The sequence below is a fragment of the Coturnix japonica genome, chromosome 5 (genome assembly GCF_001577835.2).
Source record: "Coturnix japonica isolate 7356 chromosome 5, Coturnix japonica 2.1, whole genome shotgun sequence".
Classification (NCBI taxonomy): Eukaryota; Metazoa; Chordata; class Aves; order Galliformes; family Phasianidae; genus Coturnix; species Coturnix japonica.
In genome coordinates this window covers 6,006,786-6,032,297 of record NC_029520.1, presented here as the reverse complement: position 1 = coordinate 6,032,297, position 25,512 = coordinate 6,006,786, and the positions used below count along the sequence as shown (strand labels likewise).

The window sequence follows — 25,512 nt, the reverse complement described above, 5'->3', positions numbered from 1 at the left end:
TGGGCCACTGATTGTTCCGTGCTTGCAGCTGTGCTTGTGTGTATAACTGAGGGAGTGGAGCTGGCTATCACTTTCCCCCTGAGCTGGGAGATAGCACTGTCCTGAGAATGTCTTTGCTCTTGTGGCATGTAAGTAGCCCAGCAAAGATATGGAGCAGGTATCCTGAGCGTGCTGCAGAGCAAATGACAAGGGAACCATCTCTACAGACATTTGAGCGCTGGGACGTGATGTGAAGGTATGGTGATGTATAACAGTGACTGTTGGTTTACTGTGTGTGTGGCAGAAGGCATGGGTAGCTCAAGCTAGAGAGCAAGCCCTTCATGCTCCTCCTGTTGCATGTTGTAAGCTGAGGGGTGTGGAGTTTTCCTCCTGAGTTTTCCTCTCCCCTTGGATCCCGAGCAGGCAATTTTCACAGTGCCCTACAGGTGCCCTTGTGTTAAAGCTGAGTGAGCAACTGGAAAGTTGAGTTTTCAGAGCTGAGCTAGTGGCAATCCTATGGGCAGCGTGGGTGCAGCCAACCTGGGCATGGCGAGCCTCTGGAGAAAAGGGTGCGAGTGCTGTGATTTTGTCTGTAGGACGGATTGAATAGATGATGTTGCCCTCTAGTGACTGCCCAAAGAGAGAGTAACTGCAACTACCGAGGTTATGCTTTTGATCTTGTTTAAGAACTATGGTGATGAAGAGTTCAAGTCCTTGGTCCTTGTTTTCCATTTGACTGAACACAATTATTGCTTATTGCCAGCATCATATTAAATTGTTTAAGCATAACAAAAGGTTAGTGAAATGCTAAGCTTAGTAAAGTTTGAGTTTCATCTGTCAGACTCTTTTTTGTTCCTAAAGAATTCTGTTCTTCTGAAGAAGGGTGGGTATAAGGGAAAACATACAGCTATCTGGGTCCTCTTAGAAAACTATATTATCTTATTGAAATAAGTATTACTTTTTCATACAAACCTGCTCATTCATATTGTGAGTATCTCCTTACCATATGAGTACCTGAAATGTAAGTTAAAATAGGTAGTAACTGCATCTAGTCCCTGTTCTTAATGGGCCCTGCTTAACTTTTTGGGAAACCTTTTTGATTTCTTGCCATTCAACTCAGCTAGAAAAATGTACTTGGATTAAACATTTTATAAGAGTTCTCTTACTTATGCAGACTGCATCAGTTTCTGAATGGAGTTGTGAATCACTGTATTGAGTGCAGGAATTACTTCGTATAAAAGTCTGATAATCAAGCTTTCAATTTCAAAAGGACTGTAAGGTCTCCTCCCTCTTTCCCTCTCCCCCCCTTTCCCCCCCCCAGTTTGCTGTGTCTATTGGCTGGCTTTTCCTGAACGTGTCTCTTCTGCAGAGGTGTTGTTTGCTCCCACTGTCCTGTGTCTGGACAGTTTTACTTACCGTTCCTGTATTTGTGTGTGACAATTTGTACAGTACTGCTTTCACTCACCTCCTACCTCTCTGGGAACCTCTGCTGTGAGATCTATCGCGTATGTACGTACTTAATAACTGTTGCTCTTGGCTTACAGTTGTGTTTCACTCTTTGATATCCCTTCTTTTCGGAAGGGAGGTCTTTGGCATTAGGACCATTTCTTTTTACCACTATTATTTTCATGTTCTCTTCTTACTGAAATTATGCCAGTGGTAAATAGAAGATTCCAGATAATCAAAGGACCAAAAATGCTATTACTATCCCTGGATGTTTCACTTTTTGGCCACAGCCAAAGGTGAAGGAATATGAGAATGAGGGGGGGAAGAACATATCCTTCCTGTTCTCTGCAAAGGAGCCACAACTTAGAGCTGCAGTACCTCTTCCTTGATTGCAGAACATGTGAAAATGGCTAGAGATGGTAGTAAACATAAGTATTTCTCTTTGTATCAAATCTGCACCCTCCTTGCCTACAAATGCTTAGGGAAGGGCTGTCCTGCTCTGCAAGCTGTGCCCAGCTCAGTGCAGGTGTTAGCCCCAGCTTGCTCCGCCTGTAGGTGAAGGGAGAACCAGGGAGCCTTGGAGATGGGAGAGGTGGGAAGGGGCAGTGAGAAGAGGAGCAGTAAAGGATATAGGAAAAGAAAGTGGGAAGAGATATCCAGATTCCCAGTTCCTCTGGATAATTTTCTTTTAACCTCAGTACTGCACTCCTCTCTCAAAGCACAAGAACTGAAGGCAGACCATTTACAGAGAATGAATGAGCAGAAGGGATACAAACAGAACAGAGAAAAATGTGTTGGAAATAGGGCAGACAAAAAAGCAGGTACGTGTCACAAGATACCCCAGCATTTTATCTTTATTGTTTCTTGCAAGTGACCATCTGAAATAGTCAGAGGGTATTAATTAGATTAGCAGCAAGAATTCAGTGGGTGGAAAAGTGGGACAATCTGCTGATACTATGCATGTCAGCACATATGACCTCTGTGCTAATTCAAGGCGTCTGTTTTGCCAGTCCTGGGTGTTCCTTCAAGCTGACAGAAAAGTGCTCTGGGTGCAAACAGATGTACTTAATTAGGAGCAACACCAATCTGTACTTTACTACTTAGAGATCTCAATTAAAAGATGGTTCAAAATGTGCAAGATCCTTTTACTAATAAGTCTTGTATGAACAAGGCATCCAGCCTGCTGAACCTCCCCGCTGGGAGAATGAAGTGAGGATTGAAATACAGGGAGCTGTCTCTGTTTATTTGGTGTTCAGTGTCCTCAAGTAAGGCTGTTGATTATTAAAGTTAATCTTATGCTTTGATCTTCTTCTTTCTTTTTTTTTTTTTTTTTTGTGTGTGTAGGAACTGTATGTAAAGGATTTGGTGAGGATGAAGGCTCTGTCTCTTAAATACTAGCATGATTAAAAGTTATTATGCTTTTTTAGTAGTAGATGTTGTGAGCAGGTTATTTTTATATATGGATGATGCTTCTGAAAAATATAGAGTGAATTCATATGGTACTGGAGGAGGAGAAAGCAAGCAAGCCTATGAGTTACAATGAGTAGGTCTGTTCAGGGAGCTGCTTTGCACAAGCTTAGGACAGCGAGTATTAAATCATCTTACTCTCCTGTCTGTGCTTCTGGACCTCCCCTCAGCATCGTCTGCAAGATTCCCCCTGGGAAACAGTGCTCTCTAAAAATATGCCTCCCCATCCATCAGCATAGAGCAGCTTCCATGTGTTCATTGTTGCCCCTCACACACAACTGTGACAGAGGATACAGTTGTACCACACCTACATCATACCCTACACCTGAACTCCTGCTTGAGCAGGTTCAGAGATTTATAGCAGAATTGAGAAATGTCTCACTCCTATGTCTCTTTCTCTTCAGGGAGAGTGGGGAGGAGGTATTTTTAACTTAATAATAATTTATATAAGGAATTACTGGGAGAAGTGCTATTTATGTCGCTTATCCCAACACAAAAGTTTACTGCAGAGTTGGAAAATTTTCCTTCTGGAGGCTCACAGTCTTTGTCACTTGATGTGTTGTGTTTTTTTTTTTATTTTGCTTGGAATTGATTGATATTTGTTAGTTTGCTTCTTTGTTCTGGTTTGTTCTTTTCTTTTTTTTTTCCTTTTTAATATTAAGTAGTAATTTATGAAAATAGGTCTTCAAAGTATATCAGCTGAGTATTCCAACCTTCCAGGTTCATCAGATTTCATTTTTATTTATCTACTTATCTGCATCCTAAAGGTTGTGTTTTGATGGAACAGAATCAGCTCTAGAATTCTCTTAAAGACCAGTGACCAATTAGGATTCACTTACTGGCTCTTCTCAGACATCAATTAGGAACTGTTCTAAGATGTCCAGCAAAAACACAGTAAATTCACAGCAAAACAAACCTTCACCCTCAGCTGTTTCTATTATCAGGCTTGTCATAACTTCAGTTCCTGAGTTACCAACACAGTATCAGGCTGATCTCCTTTAATAAGGAGTCTTTATTTTACTTTTTCCTTCCTTTGGCTCTTTGAACATCAAGGAAGTAACTTTCTCTGCATTACTGTGGGTATTTAATTACAGATTGTTTGTGACTGAATCTTTTCCTTTTCTCTCTATATTATTGAATATTTCAATTTGCTTATTCTTCAGTTGTTTTTATTTGTGTGTTTTGGGTTTTTTCTTTAGTTTTTTTTTTTTCTTTCCTGCACAAGATAACTTTTTGTTACCTTGTTCTAAAGTTCTAACCTCAAACGCTGTATTTGGATCTACAGTTAATTTTATTGGTTAAAATGCCTTCATTATTTCAGATAGATGCTGTGCTCAGCCAACACAAAGTAATGAAGAAATACCAAAAAGTTTGGGAGTTAGGATAAATTCTAGCTGTCCATAGTATTTATGATGTTCTACGTTTTCAGGATATACTTCATGTACCAACTAGTTTGACAAGCAGTTGAATACATTTCTGCACTGAAAAACCCACGAGGTTGTCTTCTTTCTTATTGTTCTTGCTTTGACTGTAATGACAGAGGGAGAAATAGCGAATGATCTGATGGTGCTGTACTAGAGAGTTTATATTTCAAGCATGAGATAAGAGATGTCAGCTGTTCTCAGATGAGGAAAATAACAAGCTGTCAGCAATGTAAAGAGTATTTTTTTTCAATAAGCATTGCAGATAAGGAAGATAAATGACATTTTTTCCAGACGTGATTTTTTTTTTTCTTCATGTTATATTTGGAAAAAAAAAACAAAAAACAAAACACAAACAAGAAACCAAAACACAACAGATAAGACTAGGTTATCCACTGCCTTTCCAAGGAAATCAGAGCTCAAGAATAGATGTCTGCTACAGTCGTTCTTTGCTCATTGTCTATTTGCAAGGAATAGGTCTGTGCAGGTAGAAGTGGGAGCAGAACTTGGCTGCGAAGCCTTGATGACTGGTGAGGGTGTGCAGAAGAGCAGGACTTGTGCTGTATTTGCATAACTGACAGCTTGAGGGTGGGCAGAGGAACAACAAAAACAATGTTTTCAATTATAAACTTTAAAAAAAAAAATAGTGCACAAGAAATGCTGAGATAGGGATGCTTTTAATCCTACACGCTCAGTCACATGATGGGACAGGACCACGCTTTGAGGCGATCTGATTTTCTTCCCATAGATTTAGGATTCTGCTGTGATTCCCTAATTGCTGTGGAATGCTGGTAATAACAAGCAGGGTATTATCGCTCTATCTGGATTGTACAACACTAGAATACTTTGCATTTCTTTAGTCTCATTTACCATGGGGAATTTAGATGTAACCCGACTGATGAACCTGCATGACTAATATTCCCTTTATAGGAGTGCAGAAATTGAGACCAATGGCAATGGCTTTTTTTCATGCTGTACAGACTAGGAAAGCCTGAGACTGGAATGGGATTTTCAGATCCTTACAGGCTTGATTTCTTTAACCCAAAGCTTCAAGTGCAGTTTTCATTCTCACTTCTCCATATTTTTGGCATATGGAAGAAATTCACTGCAGCAACTTATTCAATAGTCTCTCACAGAACCACTTTTCTCAGGCTTACAGAAAGTTCAGTGCTTTTAAGAAATATATAAAAATTTGTATGAATGTTGATAATATATGTAATTTTTTATTCCTGATACCTGCTCTGTGAATATGCTTGTATCTTTCCAGGTGTTATGGTAGTTATGAGTTGTCAGTTCATAGTTCTATGATTTCTTGTAGGATCTAACTCTGTGGTGTAATGTGTGTTTGCTGGAAAGGGTTCCCTGGGGCAGCGGTCATATGACCAAACCTATCAGAGTTCAAGAAGCATTTGGGCAAAACTCTCTGGTGTAGTGGGTGAGTTCTAGGTGGTCCCATGTGGAGCCAGGAGTTGGACTCAGTGATCCTGGTGGGTCCCGTCCAACTTGTCATATTGTGTTCCATGAACATACAGAATTAACATGCATCTTAGCTGGTGTTTTTCTCTGCGTTGTAAAATGACAAAACATTTGAACTAAGGCTTATATTTAGCTGAAATTTTAATGATTAAAAAAAATCCACACATCTCTGTCAGAAGGAGGTGGTATTTTGAAGTATATTAAAACCTTTGAGTGCCAGGTTACAGTTTCTCAGAGAAAAATGTTGGTGTCTCCATTCTGACAGACGGGATATGCTCTAATTTTAATGAGAGTGTCATGCTGTCTACTCTTGAGTGTTTGCTTTTCTATCTTGCTCCTTTTCCCCAGTCACATCTACTTGTAATGTGGTGCAGTTGTTCACTGAGCAGTTGTTCTGCTTAACCAGACAGTGGCAGAGAAAGAGCTGAACTCATAGAAGATATGAGGACCATGTTTGTGGCTTGAATTCCCTCTATGAAAGGCTGTTAGCATGCGTGTAGTTGGCATGACAGACAAAAGCACAGTATATCCTTTGCATGCAAACATGCAAACTACTGCAGATGCCTCGCTTAGAAAGATAGGGAAGTTTTGTAATTACTTGGATATTGTTTCCCACTAGCACAGTTACCTGTATTTCCAATAGCTTATTACAGTTCACAATCTTAAAAACGTACAGTTAGAATCACAGTAAGGAGGAAGTTTTGGTCTGAATTAGAAATCTAGTGGGAGATGCAGGATCCTGGAGGTACCTATATATTTGTGTCCTACCCCCATCTTATTACTCTGCAGGATCTGTTCTGAAATGACCAGCTTATTTCCCACAGTTGATCAACCATCTAATCAACAATGCTGACCTTGACTGGAATGGAATGATTATTTAGCATTTAGCTGTGGGAGATAATATTGGTTCAAGTTTCTGGCCATACTTAATCAGTTTCCAGAGTAGTGCGTGTATACACGATGAACCTATCGCAGCTGTGGTTTAATAGATATAAGCAATTAAGCAATTATAAATCAATGAGCTCTGTAACTCTGGTATTATAATAATTACATTTTAAAAGGCTCTACTTAGTTACAACTTGGGGATTATTTACAAGCAATAATTAAGGTCAGACTGACTTCCTCATGTTACACAGTGTATGTATGAGTAGCATGTCAAACAATAATTAATTTAGGGTAAACCTAATTGCTTATTGTGCTGAAGTGTGTTAGTACCTTACAGAGTATGTTCTTGTATGTATTACTGGTTATATTTTAAGTAAAAAAAAAAAAAGACACTTTTTAAATAATAAAAAAAAAAGGTTAATTGTCTTCGTAGGTCATATTTTACTTAGAAAGGTAACAATTGCTCCAGGCTTTTTGTCATTAAACACACAGGAAAAGGAATAAAGTAACAGGAAAAGGAGTATGGCATACTGCGCATATGAAGCAATCCTATGAAGAAAGAATAGATGGGAAAAATTAGTGCAATCTTTTTACAAGATTATTCCCCACAGTATATTTCCCAGTGCTTTGTCTGGTCTCGTTTGCAAAGATGCAAATGATGTCGTTTTTATTGCTTCCCTAAGGGGAGATTATCCAGTCTAATAACATTCACTGTTAGGGAATTTTACTGATGTTCAAAATTTTTTTTTTTCTTTACCTGACTTTACCCTATTGCTCCCAGTTGTAAACTCCTGCCGGCAGTTCTGAGTAGTTCTTCTCCTTCCTGGGTGTTCTGGGCCAAGCTAGATACAAGTATTCTTTTTAATCTTTCACCAGAGTCCATCTAAATGATGGACATTTGGGTCTTGGCAAGCCTGTAAATTTGAATGCAGCATCTGATCTCTGCCCTGTGTGCACACGTATGTCCCTTACGTAGATGTACTGACATGCAGATGTGCGCATGCTCCTGAAGAGCTTGCCCCCAGACAACCTGCAGATTGATGAAACATTCTCTTGCAAATGTTCTTGTCCTCTGGTGAGAGGAAAAGTCACTGCTGGACCAGCTGCCTTAAAAAAGTTGAGCTCATGGGATCAGCACAGTGTGGGGAAGGGACTTGTGGTGCTCTCCAGTCTGACTTCCATTGCAAAGCAGGGTAAACCCTGAACATGTTCCTCAGGTCTTTGTCCCACCTTCAGAACATAATATTACATGACCATTGGTAGTAGTCACACTGTGCAGTCTATCCCCATCAATCTGTATGAAAATGGGAATCTTTTGTGAGGGACATAGTGACTCAATTTTTTTCTGATCATGATTTATAAATCAGATTACCTCAATGACATCTACTTAGGAGACTGACATTCATATGCAAGCAACTTGGTTTTTTTTGCCCCCATTCCTCATTCCTTCTTGGTATTCCTGTTTCTTGTTTTAATGCTGAATATGCACCAAGCCTTCTCCAGCTCCATTTCTGCAGCGCAGACCTTTTTCATCTCAGTTAGTGCTGGATATTTCAGTTGGATACTGGTGTTGCTCTCTGAAATAAATCAATACATTTTGCAGTTCTGGCAGACTTGATTACTACCTAGAGATTGCAGTCATCACAACTGGAGGTGTCTCTGAGAAAGATAGTAAATTTCTGTTCTGCAGCAGCAAGTGTAGTGAACAGTCTCTGCTTTGTTAGGCTAACAAGCTCTAGTTCTTTCAGTCTTTTAAATATTCCTGTCCATTCTTCTTGACCTCTTGCTTCCATCTGCTGTACTTATAGAAGTGGGGTTCCTGGTTGTAGGCTTAGTATTCCAGCTGAAGGCTTACTAACCCTGAAAAGAAAAACTTAATGTATTTGAAGGCTGTACTCTGTCCCTAACCTCAGTGCATTCCAAACTGTTTTCTGGACATTCTCCACTCTGCCTTCATGCATTTTGCCTCGTCTGTGCAAGTGTGCCATCTTCCACTTGACTCTATTACTAAATTGCACTCTCCTTCCAGATGATTTCTTGTTTATTTTTTTTTTCCTTATGATATATAGAGTTTTTTGAGTCTGTTCTCCTATATTTTGTTCATAAGTAAGGGTTTAGTAAAACAGAATTGCAGCACTCCAGAAAGATCAAACCAAATTAAGTTTACAGAATGGATATGCTAGGATATCAAGTCAGGTGTAATTCTGTTTTGTACAAGTCACAGTATTTATAATTAAGAAAATAGGCATTTATTTTTTTTTTACAAAGAAGTATGTACATAAGAAAAGCTGAGAAAAGAGAATGTCTGCTTTATAAATAAATGCAATGGGAAAAATATGGCTGCACAAATCCTTGTGATGCAATGTTTCCAAATGACAAGGATGAGTTATTTCATACAAAGGATGTCTATGAAGACATTTCAAGAAATAACAAAGTAAAAGATCTGAGTTCCAAAGGGACTGAGTTTCTTTTCATTTAGCAAAAAATTTTACGCTGTGGTTGTTTTATAGAGATGTACAGATACATCTAGAACCCAAAATAATAACTGAGCTATACTGTGATATCCTTTAGCTGAAATATTTCAAAGGGGACAGGCTTTTCAAAAAGCTTGGCTTCTGTTGGAGAACCAAAACAGTTAGCAACATTCTCAGAGACCTTTAGCATGCATGGCTTTGAGCTCTTCTGAAAATTTGCCTATAGAGGTGGATGCTGAGCATTTGAAAAGAATTATCCTTGAGCTCTTTGGCAAATCTGGCTACATTTTAGACAAATGCCTGATCTATGATCTCTTGCCCTTTGATATACCAAAGCTTTAGTGCTATGTGGTGAACTGCTTGTTGTCAGATGCTTATCAGTCTTAAGCTGGCTTTAGAAGTAAAAACAAACCATCATAAAAACAAAAAAACAAACAACAACAACAAAAAAAAGAAAACAATGAGGTGTGGAGAGTCTTTTTAGATTTTGTGGAGATGTAGCTAAACTTCATGGTTAGATAGCAAGTCAAGCAGTCGACAGAGTGATTAATCAAAACTTTCAGTCCTTACAAAGGACCTGGAGCATACAATCCAAGTGCTTCAATCCCTTGTTACATCAAGGCTTCACAGTTTTACCGGTGTGGCCAAGAAATGTTTGCTCATATTTTCCACTACCAAATGGGGAGAAATTGCTGCAACCTCTTGTGCTCATACATAGGGTGATTAGCCCAGTTTGGAAGGTATATTTATTAGTACTTATTTGTAGTCTCTCTGCAGATTCAAGTATTACTGGTAAAATAAATAATAAGAATGTGCATATTTGGATGAAACCAATATTTCATAAAACACGTTTAAAAAAAAAAAAAATCACCAAACTACTAACTTTTAAATCTACTTACCTTCATAGCAACACCCATTTACCAATGTTTCTAGGTTGTACTTGTGTTTTTCAGGTTTAAGTGTTGATGCAATGCGTCTCTCTTATTTGTAATATTAATCTGGAAGTTCTCTTCAGAAGTTGGGAGGCTGGAAAAGCATCTAAACTGAACACACAGGGCACGTGTTCATGGAAAATTTCTGGTATCTAATTTGCAATTAAAATTTTTTTACAACCTTTTCAAATTTTTGAGCTCATAGCAAAACAAACAAACAAAAAAAACCAAAACCCAATCTGATGCAAGTCCGTATTGGAACAAGAGGAATATCATGGCTGGCCTGAAGGTGTCCTTTGTAAAACATAAAGACTCTCTACTGAAGCATTCCATCCTGGAAGTATCATGGTCTCTGGATGTGTTTAAGAGCCATTTGGATGTGGTGCTCAGAGATAGGAATTAGCAGAGGGTTGTTAGAGTTAGGGGACTATGGTTAGGCTGTGGTTGGACTTGATGATCTTTGAGGTCTTTTCCAACTCGAGTAATTCTACGATTCCCACAACTGAAATGTGGGCAGCAGCCAGTGCTGGACAGACTGCCAGTAAGAATACCATTGCACCCTTTTTCAGACATGTATGCGTATATGTTAAAAAACAAAGGGCCTAGTCTTTTGAAGATATGCTTCTCTTGCTGTACTCAAATATTTAAATGTAAGAGTAGTAATTATTTACAGCACTAAGTGATTAACTTGTTCTTATATATCAACTACCGGTCTTATCCCAATTCATCAGTATTTCATTGTGCATTCCACATCTCCACTGACCTTTAAAAAATATTCTTTGCTACCTATCAGAAAATTTTATATGGAAGGAATTATTTTAGATTGTATTTGGATGATTAATTGCTTTGTTTTTCATCTCAGCAGGAGAGGTAGACTAGTTCAGTGCATTTCTCAGAACTACATGAAAGTAGTTTCTGAGCAACAGAAGTGGACGAACTGTGCTATGGGTGCAGTAACATGGGCTTTGTGATATAAGACAACATTAATACTTCTAAAAAGAAGTTATTTGTTTACTTACTCCCCATAGCTTCTTTCCAAAGATTGTACAAGTGATGCGAAGCTATAATAGCAAGGTAAATATATGATTGTGTAATAGATATGGTTTAAGGGAAGTTTTAATCTTTATTGAATCTTCTCAGAAACTAGTGAATGATATGTAGCTGATAGAAGAGATATAGGAAAGAAAGAGCAGCTGGTGTTTTGACTGATTCTATAATATTGTAATTATGTTTCTAAACCTATGCCAGGTGTTCTAACATCTCTACCTAGGTTTTATGTTATGTGGATGTAAATAAATAAATATTGTGGTTAACTTTCCTGTTTCCTGAAATAAGACTATATAGGTGTCAGTGAAAGCAAGATAATTGAGGCCTAGAAAAAATAGGAGACTTAATTATTGGAAGTGTGCAACCAAAATAATGGGGTGCTTCAGAAGGTGACTAAGCGGCTTGGGAGGAGGTGTACTAGCAAGGTATTTATAGTCCAGCAAAGGTCCATGTTCATGCCTTTTAATAAGGACATGAAAGCAAGAAAATGGCCAAAGATAGCCTTCAAACTCTTAGATCATGAACAAACGGTGAAGACGATTGGAGGTAGCACGAGTCCATAATGCATGGTTAAGTCATAATCATTAATCAATTGAAAAATGTGTTGCAGATTGACAACAAAAGCTAAGCAGTAGGAAGGGCATGGTAAAGTGTAAAAGGAACAGATGGGATGTAAATAAAGCAGTGGGAGGAAGATTGCATATGAACTTTTTGGCTCAGCTGCTTGAAAGCTTGACCTGCAGCATGCTTCTTCACTTAACATCCTATATCAGTAAAAGGAACCTGAGTAACAAATCTACTCTTGATTCTATTACGTGGTTAAAGGCTACTAAGCGAGTGAAAGTTCCTGGCTGATGAGAGAGTGAGGGCCCTTCTAGGTGTAGGGCTAATGGATGAGCAATGAAGACTGGAATAGCATGCAGGTACTCTGGAGAGATAGTGGTCTGTGGGAGCAGAGCAGGAGGAGTGATTTGCAGATGATAAAGGCATACCTATCAACTTCATGAAGGCTTAATTATATTATTAACTAGTTTTAAATGCTTGTTTTAACCCAACATAAATTAGAAGTCAATACAACTAATAATTAATACAGCCTTATCTCCCAAATCTCTATATTTAACAGAGATGCTGTTTGTTTTCACTGAAAGTGTAGTGGAAGCCACAGTGGAAAAGATCTGAGCTTCATGTGAAATGTGATTATACCTTATTTCAGAAAATGTTTTTGTATTCTCTGGTTTAAACATCTCATAAAGCTGTATGAGATTATAACAAATCTTACAACTTTCCCTTTAGGTCTCTGTGATGATGGTTATTGTGCAATTTTCATTTCAACATACAGCTATGCTTTCTGGACTTCAGCCCTGCTGGAGCATGATCAACTTCAGGATAAACAATAAAGAAAAGATATAATTATATGTGCTCACAGGAGATGAAATTCAAAACTGTTTTTCAGACCATAGATGCTAAATGGGCTCAAGTCAATTAACAAAACCATCTCTCACCATATGCTATGGCAATTAATGTATTAAATTGAGGAGTGATCACTTAGTGCAACTTAGGCAGCTGCTCTTCTTTCAGTGAGACAGAAGTCTTAAATATTTTCTCTGCCACATTACCTAGCAGTGGAAGCCAGCTCTTGCCAAAATCCATAAAGCTGATGCCTTATCCCTCTCTAAATCCCTCCTCAAAAGCTTTTTCTGCTATGATGCTCATGAACCACTCCCATCTGTTAGGCAAGTAGTGAACTGCAGTGAAGTCTGTTTGCTTTACAGTTATTCAGTCTTTCCAATCCACTCCCACCTCACAGTTTATCTGTTACATCCATCGCTTTTATGCTCACCGATAAGAACAGTGTTAGATCTCTGATGCAGCAACTCATACTGTTTGCAAAACTCCTAATTAAATGATACCCTTTCCTTTTGGGTTTTTGGGTGCAACTATAATATAAATAGTAAATAATAACTTTGTGGGATTAGCATTATCTGTAACCCAAAAAATCTGGAATTAAAACTTTGGTTGTAGATGATCTGTGGTGCGCTGAAGGAACTTAGAAGTGAAAAAGCTGTTTAGCTGCTGCAGCTGTTTCCTCACCATACAAATTCCACCCTCTGTTGTGGTAGAGTGCAAATAGATGTGAGGAACTATGCATGTGTGAGCCTATACTACTCAAATTTGCTACAATTAGGTCTGATTTCTCAGTTGGTTCTAACTTCTGGTTGGCCATCTGTGCACAGAAAGCTTCCCATATTAATGTAGCTTAGCAGTGCAGAACCTGGTGTTCCTCCTGTTTGAACCACAGTGACATATTTTGTCCTGTATTGAAGCTTCATAACAGAAGGGATCTTTAGTTGAATGTTATAGAAGAGGTTACAAGAGAAAGTTCTGGGTCATAACCTCATTATGACAAGACTGATAGCGTGTCACTTTGGCTGTGATATCAATAACTGGGTCAACTCCAGCAATAAAAATGAATACACTGTGCATCACTAAGCCAGGAGAACAGTATGTCTTTTGAGACCTCTGCGTAACTGGTTGTACGTGTTCTAAAATGAGTACATTCTTTGAGAAGCATTAAAAGAAACAGATCTTACCTTAGTGTCTAATCATAATAAATGACAGGCTGGTTTAATTATTACTTGGTAATTCTTTATTTAAACTTTGTACTGAGATTCATTTGCAGTATATTCTTTCATGCAGAACATAAAAGATGTAATTGTGTGCAGAGTAGGTGTGGTGCTTTGCTAGGTCAAGTAAGGAGTAATTTGTTTATATACTTACTCCGTATGAAAAACCTGCACATGCTGTACATGCGTGTCCCAGTTCGTATGACTGTTCCTACTAATTGTTTACGTGAATTGAGTACAGTTGTCTCATCAGTATCTGAGGGTCACTTTTCTCTCCTGAAGCAGGGAGGGAGCTTGACTGGAAGTCTGATATAAAGGTGCAAGATAGAGATGTGTTGGCACAGTGCTGCAGTGACTTAGTAAAACCTTTTAGATGCTGTCAAGATCCTTGACCTTCTTCAATCTAAGTATCAGTATTTCAAAACTAGTTAGCCTGGTGATTTCATTGCCTTGTAAGACTTGATAAAGTAAAAATTCAGGGGCCCGACTTCACTGATTAGCCATTCTCATGGATGATACAAAACAATTTGTGCTGAACCTTTTTACTCTGCTTACTGAAGCTGACTTTCTGCCTCCAGGAAGCTGTTACAGTTATTTCACTCGATCGCTGTTTTTAAGCCAACTCATATGTGTCATGTTTGTATGTGCTTCACATGTATAGTTGTTGCACCAAGGAACTTGTGTGAACTAAGGCACAGGGCATGTCAACTAAGACATGGGGAAATAAGTCTAGAAGTCACTGTGGGAAAACTTTGGTATCGTTTTCACAAAACAATGCAGTATCGTGATAAAGGTGGAATGTTAGCTAATTCTTAAGGGCTTTCTATATTTTTCTTTGTATTTGATAACAAACAAGCAAAAACTGCAGATATTGCTTGGGTTGCCACCTGCTTTCTACTGAACACTATACAATCCAGTCGAGACTGAGAAAATTTGATGTGCATGGAAGACTTCTTTCAGCAGTTTGCTTCTCACAGCTTCTGTCCTCTCTCTTCTGTTCTTTCTCTCCTCCACCTCTCATATCTTAAAGCTGGAAATCTCTGCCATTCCTTACTTCAATAACTCACTGTTTGGTACCATCTTCATGTACTTATTCTGGCTTTTTAGATTGCCATGAAGGTCGCAATTAATGTAGAGGAATTAATCAGTTGAGTTACTGTCAACTCAGAATTAAAGAATCAAAGTCAAAGACACTCACTTTGATAGCTAGTGGCTTATATCCAGTCTTAGTTTGTGGGCCTATAGAGATGAGAGAAGACCAACAAAAGCCTGAACTCCATTACACTAGCAACTGGAATGGCTTCCATAGAGTGAGAAAAGGAAGGAAAGGAATTACTTTCATTCCAGAGGATCAGGAATAACATGCAGGCTGTACAACATTTACAGAAAGGAGCTGTAATACTCATCTGTGTCTATGCTGTGGAAAAGGAGAACCACGCTTTTCAAAGCTGCTAATCAGCCATTTTAATTAGTGCTGAACTTACTAGCCCTCAAGGCAACTTTCTTTATTAGCACTGCTTCTTTGCAAGGATTTTGAATTCACAGGAACCTACTCTATACTTGGGGCTCTGTGCTGCAGAGCTATCATCAACTCTGGAAGGCATAGGCCATTTGACAATACCACAAGAGAAATGCAAGCAATTACACATAGAAGAAATATGTTCTTCCAGTATGGAAAAATGGATAGAAGGCTGTTGTCCTGCCACAGGGCACTCATTGTTTTATGACACAGCCACTGTTTTTTCTATTATTGAGCCATATTTAGAAAGTAAATGTTTTTCTAACCTCTCATGTTTTTCTGCCCTTTTCTCTTCTTATAAATCCTTTGTCCCATATTTCTTTATAACATTTATTCACTATGGATATCTTTCTGTCCTCTAGATATCTTTGAGTATTCATTGTACTTGTCTTTTCAGTAAGTTTGCTGCTTTCTTTTTCATTCCCTTTCTTTCTTTTTTATTCTCCTGCATAGTTTTCTCTCTTTGCTCTAGTATTATATTTATTTATTAACTACCAGTTAATAGTCTCAGTTGAACACAAGGTCTTATTACATTAGTCACAATCTACAAAGCACAGCAGAAAGGAATTTTATCCTCAGTTCACAGATAAGGACATGACTCTGGTTAGTCGTTGTCTTGATCTAACCCATGTAAGCAAGCTAGATGCTTTCAGGCTTGAGACAATTTCTCATGAATCCTGCTCATATAAGGCTAATATTCATCTTTTCTTTTTTCTTCTTATTTTTTTTCTTTATCATCTTTTTTTTTTTTCTTTGTTTTGTTTTGTTCTGCATGCTTTCTCCTTTCTATTTTCTTTTGTACTTTTCCAGAGAGTTTATTCTCTGTAGATACAAACCCCTGGCCACTTTGCAGAGTGGGCACCTTTCCACCTAAATTAGTGGCAATGGTCCTGAGTTATGTTTCATCAAGATATCTCTATTGCATAACTCAACTAAGCTGAGCAGTACGCCCATCCTGAAATAACACTGGGCATACAAGTTAATTGCACAGCCCTGTGGAAAAATAAAATTGTTTGGTGGCAACTACACAGGGACTCTCTCAGCAGTGGTAGTACCTTGCTTGTTTAACTTGAGAGAACACTTTTTGTGCTTGCTGTTTTCCAGTAATCATGTAATTGACTGGTGTGCAAACAAAATGACTCTTTGGAAAAGTGCTTGTACATAAAATCCCAAGTTAACACATCAAGAAAAGGCTTGTCCTACTACCTCCATAAACATTACTGACAGCAGTTATCATAGTTTCTTCAAAAATAAGTGGGGGGGGAAAAATAGTATAAGTGCCTTCATTGAATTCCACCCACATTCTGCTGCAGGGCAATGGGGAAAGATGTGCAACTGGGGGAGGAGGAGGAAGAAAAGAAGTACTTGATTGACACATATAAATGAAGATCAAATAACCTTTATTTTGTTCTCCTTCACTGTGGAAAATGATTTGGGTGAGGGAAGGTTATTTGAATTACGTGGTAAAAAAGATTCTTAGCACCATCTCATTTGCAGAGCAAAAAAGGACCCCTGTCTTCTCATTTTGAGTTATTACTACCTCTAGCTCTCCAAACTTAAACTTCAAATTCTGAGAGCAAGATGGAATCTACTTCTGTTAATTTGAGTAGAAGTTAAATAATGCAACTGACAGTTAAATTAGACTCAAGTTTTTAACATGGGAATGAGTATTTGGTTGGTTGATGACAAACACACACACACAATATATATATATATATATATATATAAATTTATATATAAATATAAATAAATATATTAAATATATCCCTGCAAAATATATATATATATATATATATATAAAAAATATATATATATATTTAATATAAATATATTAAATCCCTGCAACATTCATGAAGTTAAAGCAAGGATCATTTTAGGTTCCCTACCATCTATCCTTAAATGTGGACACAAGGAATTAGATCCTAGCCTGAGCCTTTAACGTTATATAGAAGGTGGATGTGGCACCTAATCTTCGTAGAGATCAGTATCAAAGTAAGGTCAGGCATGGATAAGGGGTTGTTTATTCATGGCCTGAATTGGATTTTCTTAGGAAACTTGTCAGTGCTGTATCTCTTCTTTAGATTAGAAGACTGCACTTGTTACAATGACACTCTTTCATGGATACAACTAACTTCCCCATATGACTCACTAGAATATTAGCTTTTATTTTCCCTGTTCAAGTCAGTTTATTGTACTTTTTAAGGCAGTAGTGCTACCACATTCATAAAGTCACAACATGCCTGTGTTACAATATTGTCTCCAAATTACACTTAGTCAACTATGTGCATATCAGCATTTGAACTACTCCTGCTATAGTTTTTCCTGGGTGAATACCAGGAACTGTGTCTGGTAGTCTAGGATGCAGTGTTGTGAGAGTTAACGTAATGCTTAGATCTTGCAGAAACATCATCTACTACGAGTTCACTGCAGCTGTTGTTCTGTCTGTATTTCATTGAGGTGCTTCGTTGTTAATGGAAATTCTAAGGGAGTTGTTATCCCATATTAAAGCATAACAAGAGATTTCAATCTATTATTGAGTCATAATAGCTAGTGGCATGGTGCTTTTTTTCAATACTAAGAGGTTGGAGAGCAACTTTTGGACATGTTCCTGCAGCAACACCCACTCTTCTAGGGAAAAGGATTATCAATGCAAATTACAGGGGTGTGTTTATTAAAGGTTACTAATTTGAAAAATGAAAAATTTGCCAAGGTGAATGATTGTTAAAGGCGTCTGTCATCCACGTCAGGACCAAAAGAAGATGAAAAGAATCACAGAAAGCAAGAAAGATTTTATATATATATATATATATATATATATATTGCTAAAAGGGAGGCCTGGAAGCTATGATTACTCACTTCCTTGTATTTGTTCTAAAATGCCTATCCAAACATCTTAGGCTCTTTTCAAGCATCTTAAGTATTGTTAGAACTATCTAATTCATAGGTAACTTGTCCTCTTTTTCCTTTGTCATCTGAAGTTCTCCTAGAATTGCATATAGCCACCACATACCTTGGGCAATCAAACACCTACATCCAAACTAATCCCATATGGAGTCTTTGGTGCACTGTGGAAAGGTGTGAGGATATCTGAATTAGGCTCTGAGTGAAATATTTCTCACAAGTGACACTGAAAAGTAGATTTTATATCCTGCTTTTACATAAATAACACTAATTTGAAATCTTCTCTGCCTCACTTAAATTCTTTCTTCTGCTGGAGGAATGCAGACTAGAATTCAAGATTCTCTCCATTTAAGTAATCTCTTGGTTCCCTGAGAATTCATCAGTGCCCATTGCTATTTCTTTATGAGCCAAGGAATAGTTTCTGAGTGTCTTCAGAAAGATGTATACTTCCTACAAATTCAGAATAACTCAAATTTTAGCTTTCTTCATGAAGGTGGGAGAAACTTGGTTGAGTCTCTTCATTCCGGAAGGGTACCACTAGGTTTTCATCAACCTAAATGAGACCATTGACTGCCTGGGTACCATCTGAAAGAGCAGTCTTCTCAGAAATAAGCTAACGATCTTCAGTTACGTTTTCCAAAGGCTTAAACATTCTTCAGAAATGGATTCTAGGCTGAGATTTCTCAACAAGGAGGATCTTCTCTGGTATGTTTAGTCACTTAACACTCAGATATGGCTTAAGATTAAAGGCACTATAGTTTGCTATTAGCTGTTGATTCTACTTCACACACAGCTTGTATTTAAAAACTTTAATCTTTTTATACCTTTGAATAAAAATAAGTCTTTATGGAGAAGTGCATCACAAGCCAACCTTTGTTTGTTTGTTTTTGGATGGCACATAAGTGCCTGAAAGAAGTAGTAGGAAGCAAGGCCTCCATGGATCTTAAAGTTGAGATCAGAGATGAGTCAAAGACCAGGTACTTCTCTGAGTAAGAAATTACTTTGTCAAATACAGGGAAATCCCATTCTTCTTCTCTACAAACGCAAGCACTGAGGTCATAGTTTGAGGAGGATGCTGTGCTTTTTGTGCTGCTGTTGGGCTCATTTAGAACAGAAATGATCAAAAGGGATATTTTAGGTAGTCCTAAGAGACTGCTGCATATGGAATTTAATTCAGAAGGACATTTCCAGACTCTGAAAACCCCTCTGAAAACTACCATCTCTAGCTCAGTCCATACCAGAGAGCTTGCCTGCGTTTTGTAAGAAAGGTGTCAGCCACTTGCATCATTTTCTGTCCCTGAGAAATCCTTTCCTGGCATAATCTTAGCCTTATGACATCCTAGTCCTTGTATCAATGTAAAAAACATAAGAGACAATGGGAGTTTCCTCTGTAGAGATTAGTAGTATTACAAAGCACAATTTCAGTGCATAGCTGACAAGTTGAAAATACAACTCATGAAATTATTCTGACTTTAAACTCTCCGGGCTAACAGCGTTTCAGAGACTCCTCCTATACTTAAGCTGCCTTTCTTTCATTTGTTTCTTTGAAAACCTATTTGTTGTGTTTGCAGAATCTGAGCTGTCATTTCAATTTTGGGATGCAATTTTGGGAGCATGAAAGATATTTCAAAAAATGAACAAAAACCACCAGAAAATCTTTATGTGATTTCCTAAGGAAGAAATAAAATGTTTTTTGTCAACCATAATTCAAAGTAGCAGCTTAAGGATTTTAACTGAATGTGCAAAAGAATGTTATGGTTTTTGGTTTTTTTTGTTGTTTTTCTAAAGGAGAGGATAATTACAAATGCAACAAAGCTCATGTTTGTGGGATAGACGTTAAAGTTCTTGATCTCACTGTTGGCTTGCAAGCGTGTTAAATTTGCATCTGCGTCTTACACCTCATGGTGTGTTAAACTTAATCCTGTAATGGGAAATCTTTTAACCTTGCTGACATCTACAAAGCAGGGCTAAGTCTGGTCACTTTTCTATTTAAGTCTGCCAACTTCATGACGCTTATCCTGAGTGATTTACACCCAATAGGCTCTAACATAAGCTCTGTCCCATTATTTTTTTCATGCACAAGGTTGATTTTTATTACAGTCAATGGTGTAACAACTTTGAATTTGAATTTAATGTCCTATTCCCTATTTTTTTTTTTTTTTTTTTTTAGGAGTTCTGTGTTCATTCCTTGCAGTCTAGGCAGAATCCTTTAACTGTACAAGATGATGATGTATTCCTTCTTTTATCCCAGCACGTGGGATCTCATGTGTGTATACTTCTATCTATCTATCTAGTGTATGCTGCTCTCTCATGTGTGTATACTTTTTCCTTGCATAAATCTTCTTAAAACTACTCCCTGTGATGTTGGGATCAGTTCTGAATATGGTTTGTGTTAAAAATCAGAGAAGTGTAAGGACCAGTGAGGCAGATGGGAACATGCTGGAGGTGTCCAGAGCTCTGGAGGATTTCTGGAACTGAAGCTAGGAATGGCCTGTCACTAATGACAGAGTAAGGAAGCAAGGTAGTTTGAGCACTTTTGTTTTTCCCCCAGAGATTAAGTGTTCTGATAAATTACTTCATATAGATTTCTGCACAGATTTCTGCACAAACCAAAACATGATTAGAGATCAAGACTTGCGTAATGCTGTTACATGACATAATGCTACAGTTTTGGTCTCTGTGTTGAAGCCTGGGAACCTTTATCAAGTTTGAGTTAAACGTAGACTGTATATTATGAAGAGAAATTAAAACTGAAGGTAGCTGGGATGATTCTCTCCCATACTTTATGTACGATCAGGTTGCAATGGGGTGTCATTTCATTTTATTTTGTAACTGACCTTGTGCATTGTGAGTTTTCAGGATTCACTATTGTTCAGTCTACTGACTGTTGTTCTGTTCTAATTAGGCTTAGTTTATTGTCTTCATTATTTGATAGGTGTTTTTTTTTTTTTTAGCACTTCCAAAATCTGGGAGAAAGGTGTATTGTGTTAACTGTTTAAGATGTCCAGATGTTCTCATTATACATGAGAAATTTCAAATGTGAATGTGTGAACTTTTTGGATTAATATTTTTGGACTACTTTCAGGCTACTGGGGTTTTGCTGTTTTAATCATTGCTAGAGTGTAATTAAAGATAGTACTCTCTCCTACTACAGGGAAAGCATTTTATTAGGGCTGTGCTTGCAATAAACATTGCAGATTCTCCTGTTCATATAATGGTTCTCTTCTGCTAATGTTGCATCTATTGCTACTAAGTGCTTTCTTATTTAGGTGTCTGAGGCCTTAATTATATTCTCTTCTTGCCTTTACTACAATTAACTAAATCATTTGTTATCATAATGGTTGTCTTTCCCTCACTTTGTTTGAAAGATTCCCCTCTTATGCTGTGGCTCGAGGCTTGAAGCACTGAAATGCCATGGAGCTGCTTCACTTGTTGCTTTTCAGAAACAGCAGCTGCCTTGTTCCTCCTTACACTTCTTTGTATCCCCTTTCATTTTAGCTCTGGCAGGCAGTCACAACAAGGCTTTTCTTGTGTCTTTATTTTCGTTTAATTTTCCTGTTTCTGTTTTGTTTTTTACTGGCTACTGAACTTCAGAATTCATGTAACTTCCCCATCCAACTTGGGTAACAAAATAAAATACAATACAGTCGTTCAGGCCTCTCTGCAGCAACCTGAGAGCCACTAAGCAAGACTGCACAGGGGGAATCGTCAAGTGAAAAGTACAACAAAATCTTGGGTAATGAGATTCTTTAAATAGAAAAATAAAGCATACATCTGGATGTAAAAAGGAATATCCAGCCCTGGAGAAGTATTAATCTGTTCAGAAACACGTAAGTTCCTTGATTTTTAATTGCTAATGTACTTGCTCTTGAGGGCATTTTGTTGAACTCCTACGTGGACACTCCTTTATTTATATACAAGCTGGAAAAAAAAAGCCTGCATTATGAAATCTCATTGTTCTTGGCTATGTTTTTCGTAGGTGTAGTCCTGGACCTTTATTTTTGTTATGCATGTGATATTTCAGAAGTTGTCATAACCTGAAGGTGAGGGCATTAAATGAAATGATGACCCGAGAAGATGCGGTAGCCTGATTTTGAACGTGTGACACAGGTCATAAAAAGAGTAATTTTTTTATTGTATGAATTAAGTTGCAGGGACTGTTAAGTTAAACTTAAAATAACCCTTTTAAAAGTTGTTGAGGATAATGAATTAGCCAGGAGGAGTGAGAGCTTGCTGCTGCCAACTAAAGTGCTTGGGGACTTGAGATAGAAGCGGATGATAAGAAGCAGTTTTCATGCATTCAAGTAAATTACATGTTGGGCTTGGCTTAATCCTGGCATCAGAATGATCTCTGGGGTTTTCCCTACATTATCTTAGTCTATGATTATGCAAATATCCTTTTAATGTAGCGACTCCTTAACAGGAAATTAGTCTCGTACTTGCTCGTATGCTCTTGCAACCAAGAGACGTTTGCTTGCAAAATCCTACCGTGTCTGAGGTACAAAAGGCACGTTAACCCTTTCAGTACCAGCATCCTTCAAGCATGCAAACAACAGAACACGCTCGGGCAGGGGAGGTTGAACTAGGCTATTTTTAAGGTCTCTCCAACCTAAGCCATTCTGTGTCAGGGATGGGGCAGATGAACCAGAGAAGAGCTGAGCAGTTCTGCCTGGCAATAAAATATTCCTGAGTTTGCAAGTTCAACCAGAACACAAATAGTATTAAGCTTACATTCCATTTCAAAGGGGGTACAGAAAAAGAAGTGAGGGAGTAAAATCTGTCAGAAAAGCAGGATTAAAACTGAAGGCATGCACATGTGACATGAAAACAAAAGAAATGCAGTCACTACTTCTAGTACTGAGGTCAAGGTAGTCTGCCATCATCGTTTGTGTATGTACATGTACTTGAAAGTACTGCAGCAATGTTGTTTCCAGGAAATGCCCCAAGATGAGGACCATCGGGATAATCTGCTTTTTCAGGAGAATAGGAATTAAGGGGTGGGAATGAGATCTGGAAAGGCAAATGTCTGGTATCCTTCAGGAGGGGAGGAATTAGTCACAATGTACCTGGCTAAGCAGTAAAGATCAGTTCTGGCCGTCTTGTTTTTGTGAACCTACATGAGGTTAAGTTATTTGACGCAAGCTTTCTCTTAAAATGTTTCCGTTAATAGGGCTGATTCTTTTTTTTATGAAAAAAAAATAGTTGTTAGGCATCTGCCATCTATGCAGAACATGCAAATGTTATCCCCTGATCTGAAGCACAGACAGAGTGAAGTCCTGGGAGTTCCAGGGGAGCCTGATGAAATTTCGCACCTAGCTCTGCAGTGGGATTTAGGGTAGTATCTGATTCATTCACACTCTTTTGAAACTCCCATCAAAGTGAACTGTTCAAGGCATGACCTTAAGGTAACACTTGAATCAGCCACAGAATCTAGACTTCCAGCTCTTTGCTTTAAATATAAGACCTCTTCTTTCTTCTATATCCAGTGTATTCTGTTTGTAATTATCAGAAATTACCATTAGAGAAATTGGAGCTAATCTGAGGCTCATTTAGGAGCGAGAATTTATGCCCAGCTATTTAAATAAATTCTTGTTGAGCTAGTTTCTGGAGATTAAACTCTGTAATTTTATCTGTCAAGATGGAAGAAACTTGCTAGTACAGTAGCACAGTATCTTAGAGTAAAACAAAACAACACACATACGTAAGTGTAGAGTGAGTGGGTGTTTGCAAATGCTGTTCAGGCAATATAATTTCTGTGATTTTCCATTAAATATCATCTAGTCAAACATGTTTGGTCCATTCTTAGTATTGCAGCCCAGCCCACCACGAGTTCTTTTTCTGACGGAGCTCTAGTAAAACCCATCAGACGCAAGTAAGTCTGAAGACATAGAAAAATCCAAGAATTTAAGAACAAACTCAATTTAAAATATTAGTAGAATAAAATGCAGAGGAAGAACCAACTGTTATGGTTTCACTGGGAGTTTCACCTCCAGAATAACTTTTCAGTGATGCACCCCGTGTGCTGAGCCACTGGCATTCAAATTTAGCAGAAACAGATCCCTGTGCTGATAAAATCAGCTGAAAAACACTAGGATTTTGTTTGTCACCTGATGCAAACTCTCATGTACTGACAGGATAAGTGTCAGAAAGTCTTTCTTCTTTTTTTCTTAGGACACAAGGACTAAGAAGCTTGCTCTTATAAGAAAACACATCAGGTAGTACATTTCTGGTGCAACATTAAGCTTAAAGAATCACCAAGGTACAGTGCTGATGTAAAATGAAACCAAGCAGGGAGACTCTCTGACTTCTATGAAAGCTTTGATTAATTTCTTTCAAAGCTTAGCCATACGCACCCCTGTTATAAAAGCACACTGTGACTCAGTACTTGTGCACTGTGTGGGTCTGTAGGTCACAGTTTTATTTCACCTTATATTTAGAAAAAGAAAATAAAACCACCTCCCCTTATAAGAAAAAGGAGTTCCAAATCAGCTTCAAAAAAGGGAGCATTCACTTTAACTCACGTATGAATGTGTAAAGTATATGACCAGTAACTCCATTCCGTACTGATACTGTAATTTACAACAGCTCAGAGGGTTTTGGTATTTGTTTTTATTTCTTTCTTTCTTTCTTTTTTTTTTTTTTTTCCCTATATATTGATCATTTCTGTATCAAGGAACAGAAAAATAGAGAAAATGCTCCACGTTTATTTATCACTTTCCTGCTGTCTTCACTGGTGGTAGGTGGATGGCTGGATTGCAAAAAAGAAAATATTGTTAGATATCTATTTGCCAAATAGTAACAAGGAATTTAAAGGAAGGATATCAATCTAGCTGTGTTGTTCTACTAATCGGTAGGATTTTCAGTTGTTAATATTTAAATGATGATTTCAGAGTTACAGGAAATAGGATGATGTTGTTAAGGCATTATGGCACTATAAAGGACTTGCAGTAGGCAGTTTTGTCAATATAAGTTACAGTGTTATCAGTTGATATTACAAGGTGCTGCATTCCACAACTTCATTTCCTTCTTGGAAAGCAAGTAGGATGATAGCTAGGAAATTATTTTTATTGGGAAATTCTGGAACTTAATTACTGTTTTCGATGATCCCCTTGAAGTGGGAATTATGACATTTTACATAATCCTATCTAGTGATACTGAAGACAGATAATCAGCTTCAATGGTGATCAAATACTTGTTGCAAACGTATATATATTTAACTGGCTATTAATCTACAGTTCACATCAGAAAATGACCTTGACTTCAAAATGATGTGAATTGGAAGCTATAAATGACTTAGGAAATGTTAATATCTTTGTTTTGCATAATTGGAAGTGAACTGTA

The 25,512-nt window shown here is 37.8% G+C and overlaps 1 long non-coding RNA gene across 1 annotated transcript in view; it reads left to right on the top strand.

Annotated features, from left to right (window-relative positions):
- The first annotated feature begins 1,354 nt into the window (after nt 1–1,354).
- LOC107314397 overlaps nt 1,355–25,512 on the top strand; it is a 30,717-nt gene continuing 6,559 nt past the window's right edge. The window contains exons 1-2 of the long non-coding RNA XR_001555398.2: nt 1,355–1,488; nt 7,124–7,127. This is a non-coding gene — a long non-coding RNA (uncharacterized LOC107314397). The remainder of the gene's footprint in view (nt 1,489–7,123; nt 7,128–25,512) is intronic.